The sequence below is a fragment of the Uloborus diversus genome, chromosome 10 (genome assembly GCF_026930045.1).
Source record: "Uloborus diversus isolate 005 chromosome 10, Udiv.v.3.1, whole genome shotgun sequence".
NCBI classification, from domain to species: Eukaryota; Metazoa; Arthropoda; class Arachnida; order Araneae; family Uloboridae; genus Uloborus; species Uloborus diversus.
In genome coordinates this window covers 113,907,965-113,923,687 of record NC_072740.1, presented here as the reverse complement: position 1 = coordinate 113,923,687, position 15,723 = coordinate 113,907,965, and positions in this window count along the sequence as shown.

The following is a 15,723-nucleotide window of genomic DNA, read 5'->3' as shown; positions in this document are numbered from 1 at the left end:
CGTTCCAAATTATAGGCTCTGTTTGAAAAATTTCCAAAAATTTCAACTCCAAAGAGTTGTTTCAAACCTAATTATTAGACATGGCGAACTGCGATTTGCTTTTTGAAAACCAAAACAAAGCAAATTCCGCGCGGCAGACAGATGGCACTGCAGTAGCCTCTCGCGCTCCTTTGACTCGGGAACAATTTACCGACATTTACTCGAGGCAACGCGAGACATTCGCGAGAGACACCAAGAGGCGCCGAGTTCCCCATCCACACTCTACCCCTTGTCTTGTCTTGTGCTCTCGTTGGACAGTGTGGAGCCAGCGTCAGAAGCAACAGCCCAAAATTTTTGGATCACAAACACACCTGCTTCTATAGGGGTGTAGTATTAGGCTTATTTATTAGAAATTCCATCTATAAAATAGAGAAAACTATAAAAATTGGCATTCTACTCTTTGTTTATAAAAATATTCCAAATAATTCAGATGGGGTAAAATGGACAAAAAATACATTGCATGTATTACTTGTACCTTAGGAGCTGTAAACATACTTTTTCTAACACACCATATCATCTATAAAAGTGTACAAAAATCTTATTTTCCATTTTTATTAAATAAACTTAACAATTTTGTACCTCAATGTAATTTATTAAATATTAATTTAACTAATATCTGCTGTAATTTGTATTGAAAGTATGTTTACACCTATAAAAGAGCTTAAATTTATCGAAATAAATGCTATGAATCAAAACAATCTACTTTACTCAATCTTTAATTCTTTTTAATCAATTTTTTACTATTAAAACTACCCCTTGGTAAATATTGATCAAGAATGCCTTCATTACATTTGAGTTAAAAAGACTAGTTATGTTTAATGCTCTAGAGCTAATCTTTTTAAAATGATTTGAGCAAACTGACAACAATTCAGAACAGAATACAAGGATTAAAACAGGAAGTATTGTGCTTCCATCCATGACTGAAGCAAGTAAAATAAATTTTGTGTGTCCCAAATTAAGTTCATCAGTAAAAGATATTTTTGATGAGAAAGTATTTATAAAATAAAAAATAATGAATATTGATTTATTTCACCTGTCACCCAGTGTAATGGCATACCGTTCAAAACAAGTAAAAGGCTGGAGTTTACTCAATTTTAATGATACAGAAAAAAGAATACTATTTTTGTGATCAGTAAAACATTTCTAATGAGGTATGGCGGGGGGGGGGGGGGGGTCAATCTACATAAGAATCAAAGTATCTACATAAGAATCAAAAGTCAGATATAAATTATATAAAAACCAAAAGATCAGCAAGTGGCAGCTCCAGGAGAAGTTTTGGGAGGGGTCCAACCTCTCTATATCTTTTTACAATGGTGCCCACGAGAAGGGGGTGGGCAGGATCAAAGGCTCAGTCTGCTCCTTTGACATTCTTAGGATGGGTGCTTTTTCATTTGGGGGTGGGGTTTCTGATTCTGAGGGGGTATTTTGTAGCATATTAAGAAGTTAAGAACAGAATTCTAACATTTTGTGAACATCGAAACTAAAAAGCCGAAAATGCTAATGTGGTGATTGGTGCCATGTTTACGTATGAGCCTACTTGGTAAAAGCACCCTGAAAATGGACGGTAAAGAAAACAGTCGTCAAAAGAATGCAGAATGATCGTATTTATTGTAGAGGATATGAAATGCAATGCTTGTAACACATTAATCCTATTGTCTTTGCCTTATTTAATAGGTCAAGCTGAAAGAGGTAATCATGTTTTTTGTTTTAAAGGAAATATAATGTGCAGCTTACCATTGAAAATGAGCAAAATGAATTTGGCATTATTTGGGTTAACACTTTAAAAGCAAGAATGCCAAGAGGCATAAAATTTGGAAGAAGTAAGACAAACAGCATTGAAAAACATCAGGACATACTAGAACAAACTTTAAATGCAAAAGACAAGTCTGGGTTCTACTGTTTATTAATATACTAAAATTATCCATAGATCTAAACCTAAGTGTTGAGAGTGCAGTGAGTAGTGTACATATATAAGTGGACTAAAATTTACTCTAGCTTTCTGATTTTCTGTTAATTCATTCATCAAATGTTTCACTGCCAAAAACTCATTGAATTTTTTAAAAAAATGTAGCTTATTTTTACGAGAATAGCTACAATTTCTCTTAAAAAGCATTGTAGTGAAAATTTTTGGTTAGATTTATTTCATATAAGGCTTTGTAATTAAATCTGTTTCTTTATTCTATCAATCTTTTCTTTATTTTTTTTTTTCTACTTTATGCAGCCATCAAGCTCAAAACAAGAATATGTATCAAACACTGAAAGAAGTCCCCAAAAGAAACGTACAATTCCATCCGATTTTCTGCTGATTCCTACCCCTCATGGTAGGCGTATTAAGATGGAGGTAAAAACTATAATTTTGTATAAGACTGTTAGATTTATTTAGATAAGCAATTCTCTTCTTTTAAGTAACTTTATTATGCACAAAGCTTCTTTTATTCTTAAGGAATTTATTAAACAGAAAAATTAGTTTTTTAATTGTTGCTGAAACATAAAAAATATCAGTTTAAAGATTAATATAAATAATGAATGATATTGAAATTAGTTGTCTAATTATTGCTCAACCAATTTGCAGAAATGAAGCTATTTTACGCATATATTTGCACTTTACATACCTGCCAACTTTTTTTTCCCGGGAGTTCCCTTCATTTTGAGCATTTCTCTCTATTGTGTATGTTTTAAAAGGAACTTGCATTTAATTGTACTTCGATGGATAGTAAAAAAGTTCTACTTTTCCCTACATAACAATGAAAAATATAATGTTACTGTGTATCACAATCATCTACTGGATTTTTTTCTAGTAAATGTTTGCAGGTATTACTTTATATTTGGAATTTTTTAATCTTCGACTTTTTTTAGATATATATTTGAATACAAACTTTTATATATCATTGTATAAAGTATAAACTTTCTAAAAAGTTTTCTTGTATTAAAATTCAGCAATTTATACATGTAGCAGGCATGACTATACAGTAACACTTGCAGAATGTACAAAACTTCAAGTATAAAATTGTTTTTTAGAAAGTTGATACATAGCGTTAGGATACATAATGGTGTTTTATATTTCAATACATTACAATTAAAACTAAAGTTTAAAATCCCTGGAACAAAGTGCAAATATATGGGTAGAAATACAACATAACTGTTGATGGATTGACCATTATTCAAATTGTAAGTTATTTCATGTTTAATAAAAATATTTTAGTAGCTTAGCATTCAATCATTTAGCATCAAAACAGCTCAATCCCTAAGATTTCAAAAGTTCTTGTTTTTTTCTATAATTTGTTATTCCTTGGTGGATGCAATCATGGTACAAAGCAATCTAGAGCACATCCAGCTCAATCATGTCGGAAATTAGTTTCCTGTGAAGAAAAAACAAAGCCTCCTAATTCATGAATGTTTTTTTGTACCTAGTGTAAAATTTTTTAAAAATGTATTGAGCTGGTTTCGATATTAAATCTACCAATTGTTATTAAAATGTTCATTCATAGTTCTTTATCATTCATTGCTTATAAACTAGGCTCAAAAAAATCTCCTTAAAACAATTAGATTTCAGAAAAAAGTAGGGGAGACAGAGCATGTTGGTTCGCTTTTAAACTTTTCATAGTTTGTTTCATCTGATCTAAAAATTAAATGAGAATTTTGATTGTCTACCATGAGCTTCACTAAACATTTCTCATCATCTTAGATTTTTTTTTAAAATGTTTGAATGATATTTTTTTTAATATTATATTTTAACAGAACCTTGTAAAGAGAACTAACATGCCCTGTGCCTGGGGTACATTTGTGCACCTCTTGGGGCACATTAAACTTCATTATGAAACCAACTTCTGTTACAATTTTAGTGATAAATTGCATCCAATATATGTGTATATTTTTGTAGACAGGGTTGGCAAAAACACGGGTTTTTTTTTAAAAAGCCCATGGACTCGGGGTTTTTTGGGGGTTTTTTTAAAAATAAAATCCAAAAAAACCCAACTAAAGCTGGGTTTTTAAAAAGAAATGTGGGTTTTTTAATCTTTTTTTATGGAATATGTGGGGTACTTGTAGCACATTGTAGAGTAAATATTTGGACAAAGCGCAAAAATTTTCTTAGGGTAAAAAAAGCTGGAAAACTAGTTAAAATTCAGCGTTTTCTGAAGAAAAGTATAAAGGACGACAAAACCCAAGAATGGTGAAGTTTCAGTTTTTTTAGTTTTCATTGTTACCAACAGTTAAGGCAAAATTACTTCTTGAGTCTATTGTTCATTTTTAATTACTTTTTTTTTTTTTGCATTTTACTTGATTGTATTTCATTTTGTTATGCAAAACTACTGTAGAACCTCAAGTAGTTTAAATCTCTTTTTACTGAATTCCAGCTTAATCAAGACATTTCTTTGAATTTTATGTTGAATGTTTTTCTATTTCTGTGTACAGAGTAAGAAATATTAAAATTTTTTATAAGACAATGAAAATACTGTACATTCTATTCTGTTTTCTGTCCGCCAATTTGAAAAACCTGCTAATTTCTAAAAAATATACCTCATTTATTCGAAATTTGTTACGTGTTGGTTTGCAGAAAATAATTCACATGAAAACCTTTTAGCTAGAGTAGTTTCCTCCGTACAATCTACAAATATTGAGAAAATCAGATGCGACAGGACTTAGTCAAGATAATTTGAGTTATTTATTGACCAGTTAAAGAAAAAAGTTAAATATATTTATTAAAATCGTTGAAGTATTTTTTTTAATGCCATTGAGAGTTAAGAAATACTATTAAAGTTCAAAATTCATTTTTTATGTCCATTGTCTGTGGTGAAGAACAACTAAAAAAGTTTAAATTGTGAAAATATTTAATTAATTAATTTTTTAAAAACTTCTCAGAAAATTTAAAAAATATCCAAAAGTGGGCTAAATAATGGGTTTTTTCAAAAAAAACCATTGGGTCCAATCCGGCCAATCCTGGAATGAAAAACATAGCTCGAAAATCAATACAGTCAAATCTTGTTAACTTGAAAATGCTTAAAACGAATTATTGCTGCTGTGAAATGCATTTCTGTACCCCATCCTGTTGCTTGTTTTTTATTGTTGTGCAAATAAGATTAACTATGATTAAGACCAGGCCTTGGTGGTGAACAGCCCTTTTGAAACACCAGCCACGAAAACTGCTATTGCTTACCTTAAGGCCATTTTACAAAGTGAGTGGGAATGGGGGGGGGGGGCAAAATCATAAAAAGGTGTGCATAGCATAGTCAGCCTTGTTTTTTTTGATAAGTAATGGAAAAATTATAAATAAACGAAAATGTTCGCAGAAAAATAAACTAAGTTCAAAATTAACAAGTATAACTTGATACAGGACTCCCTGGTTAAGATAAGTTAAGATAAATTAAATTTATTTCTAATATTTTTTAAAAATGGTTATTAGTATTCGTCATTTGTGCAAAATTACTTTTTAAAAATTGAAATAAATAAAAAAGACAGTAAAACCTTTTCAAGCCACCCCTCTTAACGACACGATTTTTTCAGCATAGATATTTTAGTCCATACACTTAATGTTAAAAACTCCACTAGCAACAGCCTTTCTGAACGACTGCAAAGTGGATGCGCCCATCCCAGTTTTTCAGGAAAATTTATTCATTTTCTTTTTTTTTTAATCTACCGCCATTCAGTCAAGAATGTAATAAAATAAAGTCATCAAAAATTCAGATCAAATGACAAATAAATTGGTTAGAGATATACATTTTGAATTGAAAAATGACTTTGAAAACAATTGTTGGAGAAGAGTAAAAACTCAAGTCACAAATTGTATCCTTTCTTCTGCAATTTCTGAAAAAAATACTACATATTTCATCTTTAGATAGGTGTCAAATTTCATTTTATGTGTCAGACTTACTTATATTATGTATTGTAGAAATTTTATTGCTTCTGTAATGAAAACCCTTTAAAGCGGTCACCTGAATGGTAAAAATTTATAGAATGAAGGGGTGACCTTTCAGAGAGGTTTCATTGCAGTTAGTATTCATTAGAAAATTAACACCTTTTAAAGGGTTCAATAAATGTGTTGAATGATGTCTGGGAGCATAAAACTTCCAGAATTTGTCTCCCTCTTATGTTCAGTTGTATCAACGACATTTGCTGGACAAAAAAAGCAATTTTTTTCTTTTACATCTTATAAAACAAATCTCATAATCCATTTTTTTTTTATTCACTAATCTTTTATAATGTAATATACAGTCAAACCTTGATATCTCAAACCTTCTTATCTCAGCCTTCAATTCCTCAAAAGGAAATTTTAACAGAAAATTTCTTGAGCATTTAGCATAGTTATCCCCAAATTTATTTTCCAAAACCCTTGATGTGTCGCAACTTTAGCACAAAAGTAAGTTTTAATGTATTATTTTTCCTCTGCCATTTTTGAACTAAAACTAGTTTTGGAGACATCAACTAGTAGTTTTTCTTCCGTTTTCCTTATAAGGAATTGGTGCCGGATCAAAGGCAAATATAGAGGGGGCATGCCTCCCCCCTCCCCCCAAAAAAAACCCTTGTGGTTGTAGGAATATTTTAAGAAAAAAAAGAAAGAAAATATTATGAGAAGATAACAAAATTTAACACATGTGTTTTACTTCAAAAGAAACTTAGGTCATAATTGAGAGAGAAATTATATCCCTCTCCTCCACACAGAACTATTATTTCCGAAATTGCTCCATGGTTTACATCATTTCTTGATTCAAACTTTAGACACTTGGACGATCTCTAAATACTGCTGTCCTCAGACTACACTAATTGCTCAAGAGAGCCTAAATTTGCATTTTTATGGCGTTAATATCGAAACTTTCTAGGAAAAAGCCACATTTTTCTATGTTTCTCTACAAATGCCACAAAAGGTAAACAAAATTTGCATTATTTAACTTCAATTTGAAAAAATTTTCAACGGAAATTAGCCTACCCTTCCGTTATCCCTATACTATACTAAAAGTGACTTAAATGACCTTTTTTGGGGACTCAATTACAAAAAAATGTCCAATAGGATCCTCCTCTCCCCCTCAAGCGGCTTACATCATGATAATAGCTTTAAAATGTGGTTTTTGGAAGGAGAGCTCACACGAATTTTCCATCCCTTTCTCTAATACGTCTAAAGAAAGCTTAAAATTGCATTTTTAGAGCCACCGTAAGTAAATATTTCCAAGAAGAGAATCCAAGCACTCTCATTCTCACTTTAATGTCAGCAAACATTGCTTAAAGGTGCATTTTTAGGCTCAACAGCAGAAGAGCACCCCTCTCCTAATTTCTCAACATATTGTCACCTCAGAGCAACGGTAAGACTTCTAATTACTGAAATAACAGTGAGATATCCTGCTGCTCCTTTGAGACGACAATATAATGGCAGAATATTTCAGTCTCTAAGATGCATTTTCAAAAAGCATTTTGGGGTCAGCACACATCCTAACATGCCTAACATCCACACAAGCCTAAAATGTGTTTTTAAACCCTAATTTTTGAAAATTACTCCGAAATTTTATTTTTGAAACATTTTTCAGGGAGATTTCTAAATCCATTCCTTTCACCTAATGTCTCTAAAGCTAGCCTAAAATTGAGTTTTAAAATTTAATTTTTATAAAATTGCTTGGGAGTTTGTTCAGGCTAACTAGGTATTTGGTCAAAATAACTAGGTATTTGGCGGATGGGCTAAGGTAGTGATCATTGCATCACTAATCTTCAATAACTTCACTGTTGTTCTTGCTAGGATTTTTCAATTAGGTTTTTTTTTTTTTTTAAATTATTATTTTATGAAACAAAGCTGCAACCTCCTGCATTCTTTTCTTTTTTAATCAACTTGTCTCTCCTTTTCTTCGAAAGCATTTTAAAAGTTATGACCTCTTCTTTTTAAGTCTTGGGCAATGGAAATCTTTTGATTTGAATTAGTAGTTTTTTACTATTAATTCCAAGCATGTGTAACATCAAATGAATGCATACTATACAAACAATTGGAACTATGTTATAAATATTGTATTTAAAGGAAATAAATTTTTTTAAATTGCTTGGTGTGGGTTGATCCGGTCCAACGCACCTCAGAAAAAGTGAGCCGATGTTAACTTGTTTCTTCGATTGAAAAAAAAAAAAACATCATTTTTTTTTCCTTTATGACAAAAAATAAAGGTAATACAACAAGTAATAATAAACTAAGATAACTTGTTTCGAACAAGGAATTTAATTTGTTACATTAATCTTGATGAAAACTTTGAAAAAATAAAGTCTGCTGAAAATTACTTATCACTACTAAAATAACACTTTCTGAAATAAAATTTGTTCAAATCAACTGTACCATGTAATTTCATAAAAGGATTTGTAGTACTGTATACATTATTTGTTGGTCTTAAAATATTGGTATAAATTCGTACTTTACAAGAAGAAAACCGGATATGCTGTTACAGTAAATTTAATTCGCTTTTATTTATACCCAAAACAAAGTCTACAGGTTCAAGATTCAACAGTTGTTTTGCAATTGAAAAAAAAAAGAGTATTTTTAAAATTTGATTTTGGAAGAAGAATACAAAACACGTTGCAAGACAATATAAGAGCCCTAATCTAAAGAAAAAGGTGAAAGATGGTATAAAAAGACTTGAATATGTTTATATAAATTATCTGTATTAAGAAAACATGCCAGTTATGTAATGAAATATATTTTAGGCCTTTTTCTTTAGACTAGAGCTCTCATACTGTCTTGAGAATTGTTTTGTCTCATTTCTTCAAAATTCAGAAGTTTAGAACATTTTTTTTAAAAGAGAATCTAAAAGAACTAATGAACCTACCAGCTTCATTTTGGATATAAATGAAAGCCAATTCAATTTACTTTAACAGCATATCTGTTTTTCTTCTTGCAAAGCAGGAAGTTATTTCTATATTTGACCCACAATGTGATAAAATGGCCATTTTTTGAAGCAAGATATCCCCTAAACAATTGATCATATGGAGCGTCACTTGAGTTTAAATGTAGAGCATTTAATATGCTTTAAAACGAGTTACATTTTATACCAAAAGTAGTTTTAGAGTTATAAAGGGGGGACTAAACAAAGTTCGAAAATTTCTTGTTTTTCACCTGTTACGCAGCAAACACGGGTTTTTAAAAACTGCAAATTTGAATTCACCCTAACTGACCCGAACAACCTATCAAAAAATCAGAACTACGTTATGCTTTGTGGTTTAAATTTTTAATATTACTGGACTATAAGCAGGTAAGAATTTTTAAGACTCTCTTTTTTTTATGTTTTTTTTTTTTTTTTTTTTTTTTTTGAGGAAATGATTATTCCTAGCTGTATCATTATTAATAACACTTTTATAAGCTTCAATTTTTTCCAGAAGATTTCGAGCTAATGTCTTAATAAATTGAGATTAATTGCAATACCAATTATTACTGAATAGTAGGTGTTCTTAAAAATCTTATTTTTAAGAATCGGAGACAAAGGACTCCCCAATTGTACGTTGGAAAATGCCTTCAATGTGTGAATTTGCCACTACAAAATACCTGTCACCGCGTCTTCCCTAAGTAACCCTATTTTGTTTCTGATCCTACCTGATCCTTTATCTCAGTTTATTTTAAGACACCTGATAGAAATCTGAAAAACTTGAAGCTTAAAAAAGTGTTATTTATAATGATACAGCTACGATAATCCTTTCTTCAAAAGGAACATAAAAAAAGAGAATCTTTAAAAATTTTTACTTACCGAGTAATATTTAAAATTAAAATCACAAAGTATGAAGTAGTTCTGATTATTTTATATGTTGCTTGCGTCAGTTAGGGTAGTATGAATCTAAATTTGCAGTTTTCAAAAACCTATGTTTCCTGCGTAACAGACAAAAAACTACGAAATTTAGAACTTTTTTAGTCTTCCCTTTATAACTCAAATTGAAGTATTCTATTTCTGCTTCCAGTTCATGTGCTTTCTCAGCGGTCAAGCTTTAGGGATCTGATGTACTTTTCTTTTATAACCTTTAGTAACTTACATTACACTTGCTCTTTTCTTTTCTTCCTATAGAGGTTAAGAATCGACGATGAAGCAAGGTTAGTTTTAACTGGCCAGACTCCTGATCAAGTTGAACTAACTAATAGAGCTCGTTGTTTTCTAAACGAGGTGGAGTCCAAGAAGTATCGTCCAAATATAATTAAGAAAAGGAAAATTGTTAGAAAAAGTGAAAATGTTTTAGGTGCAGCAGTTGGACCTGTATTCGAAGCTGGAATGGAAGCTTTTCATGCAGGTGTTCCTAGGTAATGAATCATTTTAAAACAAACATTTAATACCTGTTTCTACTTTTTTATACATTTTCTAGTCACTATCTATAGTGATATTCTTCATTTTATAGTCAGTCTAATGAGTGGATAATTTTTCTCTGATAAATTTTTTTAAGAGGATGGTTAATTAAAATACGCAGTATTATGATGGAACATTTAAAACATTTAATTATTAATTTGTTCCTTAAAGTCAATAAAATTGAGAGCTGCTAATATGAGGGATATGTCAAAAGCTCTCACGCTGACATAGAGCATGAGATATTATTTATAGATAATCTATAAATAATTTCTCACACCTTTCCAGTCAGCAGACCTTTGTGTCCTGGCGGGAATGTCATTCATTTGAATGACAAGTGTCAAATTGCTCTCTTGAGTACAGTCGAGCACGTTTATTAGAATATCGGTTAAAAGAATATCCTGCTTAATATAATACTTTTAATGCACCAAACTAATGTAATGTGTTATTTTGATCCCAGTTAATCGAATATACTGCTTATCAGAATATTTTTTTGGCAAAATGGCTATTCCATTAAGTGGGTTCGACTGTTTGTTTTCATGCATTTTTATTATTCACGTCTTGCATGTTTTTTGTTAAATACTTGAACATCATGATTCAAATTCTTTGTATTGTATGGATTAATAAATAAGGATGTCGATCCAAAAATGAATGAAGTTCATGGGACTCTGCTTCTTTTATGTCAGCTGTTAAAAACTGAGCAGTGGAATTTAAATGTGGTTTCATGTCCCTGGAAGATAACCCTTGTGAAAGACGGCCATAAACCAACCACAGTTAAAACCATAGAACACTAATAAGATAATGAATGTCCCGGAATATTTCATGCAAGTCAGAAATATGTTGTGATCTTTGGTGTGTGAAAAGCAGTTTTGTCCTTTTAAAATTAAAACTTCATATTTTTCATAACTATGTCTAAGGAATCCCATATGGAAAAATTAAAATTTTTATAAGTATAGAGAACTGCGATTTTTACTTTGTTCTTTGTTTTGTTTCTGATGAATAACAGTAATATTGCATGGTTTTAAAAATGAATAATATAATTTTGAAGATTTGATTTTCATCAATGATAAGTTTTTAATTGTTTGATTTAAATCAAGCTGATTTAAATGCCAATACCTGCAAATGTAATAGACTTGTGGCTAGTTGCTTTCTCACTGACCTTAATGTTATGCTATAACATAGATAATCATGTTGACAAGTTGTTAGTTTCAGTTATTAGATTATCTGACTCGCTTGTACCAGTGCTTCTTCCTTTGTAACTCAAGATGTTTAGCAGTGACTAGAGAATTACTTGGGCAGTTAGGTTGACTAGGTGCATGAAAATTGTAGTTTGTTTTTCCGTTGTTTTTTATTTGCGATAAATGATACTATTTTTTGGATGATGTTTTTCTTATTCTTACTTATATTGTTGTGCTCAGCGCAGATGTTCTTTATGCAAATTTAATCTAAACTGCTGTTGTCACCAAGCAGCTCTTTGGAACATATATTACCTTGGTTTATGGTCATTTGTGAATGGGAAATAATTTTTATAAATTTCTAAAAAAGTGAAATCAAAATCAGACGTAAAACTTTAAAGAACAATATCTGATTTTGAGCTCAGTCACAGATACAACTTTTATGCTTAGTACGGTGACAGTATAGCCCATGGGTGCAAAACCTTCCATCTCAGGACAGATTTTCGTCTTGGACAAAATTTCCGAGATGGAAGTCGGGACGGAAAGAAATTTGATGACTCTCTTTCATTTTTTACTTAAAAAGAAAAATTGATTGTTTGAAAAATGCTTTAATTACTGGACCGTTCCACAACCACGAATTTACATCGACATTCTCTCGATTTTCCGGTATGGGCTTGTTTTGTTTGCAAAGTGCTTGTGGAGGAGTGGCTTTTAGACTTGTGCTGTTTGACCTTTTTTTAGGTATATCTCTGTTATTTCCAACTCACTGTATTGAAGACCTCGGAGTTGCTCGCTAGTCTCCCTAAATTTTCGAAATAATCGTCTCTAATTGAAAATTTAGCCTTTTTTCTTGCTATTTTCGATCATCCTTTCGTTTTGTTTTTTTTTTTTGCAAACTTTTCACACATGAATGAAAATCATGTATGCTCTTAAAATGTCTTAGCGTTGAATCTGAACCACCAATTGAGAGTGATTGCCGAAGAGATGAAATGTTTACGCCACAGCAAAGGGTGTCTACATACCAGAAAATTTCTCCATACTGAAGTATTGACATTGGCGAATGGGACAGCATGAACTGTTCCTGGCATTTAAAGGCCAGGCGGCTCCTTAAGAGAGTTGCTCCTTGAAGAGGAGACGTCCATCCTCTAGTTTTTTCAAATGTAAAACAGAGTGGATCCAGCTCCTAGTTTTAGAAGGAAGTCATCGCTAAAATATGAGGGCTAACATTAGGAAAATTGCCTTTATGAATGTGGGGGTACACCTGCATAGTAAAATGTGTAATATTCTTGCAAATAATGGGGGAGAAGTTTTTTTGAAATTAAAGCTCCCAAAACGCAGTTAGACTTTTTAAATTTTCTTGGACAATGTTTGAAGTGGGAGGGATTTGGAGAATTTTCCAAAAACATTTTCGAAATTAGAGTCTTAAAAATGCATGTGTAAGCTATCTTTGGAAACACTAGGAGAATGAATGGGGTTTTAATGAGTTTGTTTACGGATAAATTGACCCCCCCTCCCACACCAAGTCAGTCTCTACATTCACACCTTATGTGCGGTAATGATTGAAGAGGATGAACTTTTATGCAACAAAATTATCTGTTATTTTATCGGCTGATGGATTTACCGACCCACAGAAAATCATCTTATTACTCACAGCATAACTTTGTAGAGGTTTTTTTTTTTACATTTTGTACCCATTACTTTTCTTGCCTCGATTTTCTTATAAGTCATTCAGAAATGTACCGGATTATTATATTATTTTATAGATACTTAAATATCTTTGTAAAAAAAAAATGAAGGAAAAGAAAGGAAAAATCATGATTTTTTTTTTCTTTTCAGCACTAGTCAATTGCAAAATGTAATACTGCCCTAGGGGAAATGCTATTTTGACCATTTTTGAGTGAGTTAAGAGTTAGAGAATCAGGGGTCCTTTTCGAAATTGAAGGCTTAAAACTTGGTTGTCTTTAGCGATGTGGGGAGGGGAGTTGCTCTTTCAAATGAAAAATAAATCTTAAACCCAAACTTACACTGCCTTTAGTAAACACAATGAGAGGGGGGGGGGGTATTCCGCCGACCAGCCCGAAATATTTCTGATTCTGAAATTTTAAGAGCTGTTTTGGACTATCTTTGGATGATTTAAGGGGGAAGGGTGTAGGAAGGTTCTTTAAAAAAGTTTTCGAAAGAAAGTATTAAAATTTTATGTAGTCATAAGTCATGTTTATAGGTAAAGAGGGTACTATTCCTAGAAAAAAATTTTAGAAACTGAAGCCTTAAAAATTCTAATTTGGGACATTTATAATGAACTCAGAGGAAGGGGTTTGAGAGTTCTCTTCCTAAAATGTTTTGATGCTTAAATATTTAAAACGCCACTTTAGGCTATATTTGAGTGCCTTAAGAGGGATGTGATTTGGGGGCCCTGCCTGGGGTAAGGATTCAGTTCTCCTATTTCTTTTTTTAATTAATGAATGTTGGAAAGTGCACCTCGTTTAAAAAATATAGCTAATTCACTGAAGCGGTTTTTTTATTGCTAATTTCACTACTTTCTATCTTATAAAAGAATTCTTTTTCAAATGAAGACTGTGAGGGAATGGTGCCTGTTCATTATCATTAGTCGTCCATACCCTCCCCCCCCCCCTTTCCTTCTTTTCTGGTTTGCTGGCGCTACTTTATCTAGACTTCCCGATCATAAATGATGTATGTTGCAAAAGTGAAAATCTTATGTCCCAAGCGATTTTATTGCTGCAATAAAAATTTTTATGATCAGCAAAAAACTAATGGCGGGGAGTTGCGAACGCTTTTACCCCTAACATTATCCAACATGGTCTAAAATTGCGTTTTTGGATCTTAAATTTCGAAATATTGCCGAAGGAGGTTTCCTGAACTCCATCCCTTCGAAATGCATTCAAAAACATATAAACGTTCTGAAAGATAGAGTACAATTTGGTTTTTAAAGCTTCAATTTCGGGGGGAGAGCCCGCAAACCTCCTATTATTGGCAGTTTTTAGGTTTTTTGAAATCATGATGTCAAACGCTTAAATTTTACAATTTAAAGGCTTAAAATTCAAATCAAACACAGATTCAAAAACTTTTAAAATCTACAACATTTATACACATAAATTTTTCCTTAAGCATGAGGGGGGGGGGGCTGGAAATATTTTCGGTCTAGAACACATCACCAAACTTACACCCATGGTATAGCCTAAGGCTTCTTTGTTGTTTAACCAGTGTTTAATAATTGCTTTAAAATGTATTAACATTTTAGCCAAAATAAATGGCTCTGTGTTTTAGTGATAGCTACCATTTGCATTTAGAAATTCATGTTGCTTGGTATGTTAACATGTACGATAACTTTAATGCTTCTTAATATCACACGCAAAACAGATGCTGCACATGTTAAATGCCAATCCGCAACAAATGTGCAAGCAATTTCTGCAGTGATGTCTGTATGTTCAATATCAATATGACCAACTTTTTGTGACAATATATCACCATCGCTGAGATATTGCATGTCAGAAACGAGGCAGTAGGTGGAAGTCAGTGGTTCATTGCCAAAGAATGAATCTGATTGCCTGGAAGGTCTTAGTCTGCATGTTTTGGGACTTGAAAGCGATCCTGTTAATTATTACTGTATTGTATTAACTTTTCTTTCTTGATCCAAAGGTTCTAAAAATTATACATTTTTAGCAACAATTATTTTAACCAGTGCGTTAAATTATTGATATTTCCTTATGATAATATTAGTTGTAGTTCAGTTGTTTTCACTAGTGAAGGAAATTTTTTATTTTAACTCTTAATTTTTGAGGAAAAACGTAGTAACCATACATCAAATCGTATAGTGTTCTATGATTAATTGCTCTACTGATTTTTTTGATATTTTTAATTGTATTTTTGCTCTTCTTTTAACTAGGGAAAACCCTGAGATGGAAATCCAACAAGAAGGCTCTCAACAAAATATTGTGCAATTGGGAGAGCAAAGGGGTGGTGAACAGAATAATGACCAATTACACGTGCAAGACCCTCGTGAAGAAATTAACGAGAATTTTTTGCAAGCTCAAGAAAGTAGTGAACAAATTGACGAGAAATTACCGTTTCAAGAATATTCAGACAGTGATAACTGAGTGCTCTTGCTCTGCTACATTCTCAACTTCTGTTTAAAACATTCTATCCTTATGTTTTTCAATCCTTTTTTTTTTTAAATTTTATTGACCTTATTTTTCTTTTATCTGTGTTAT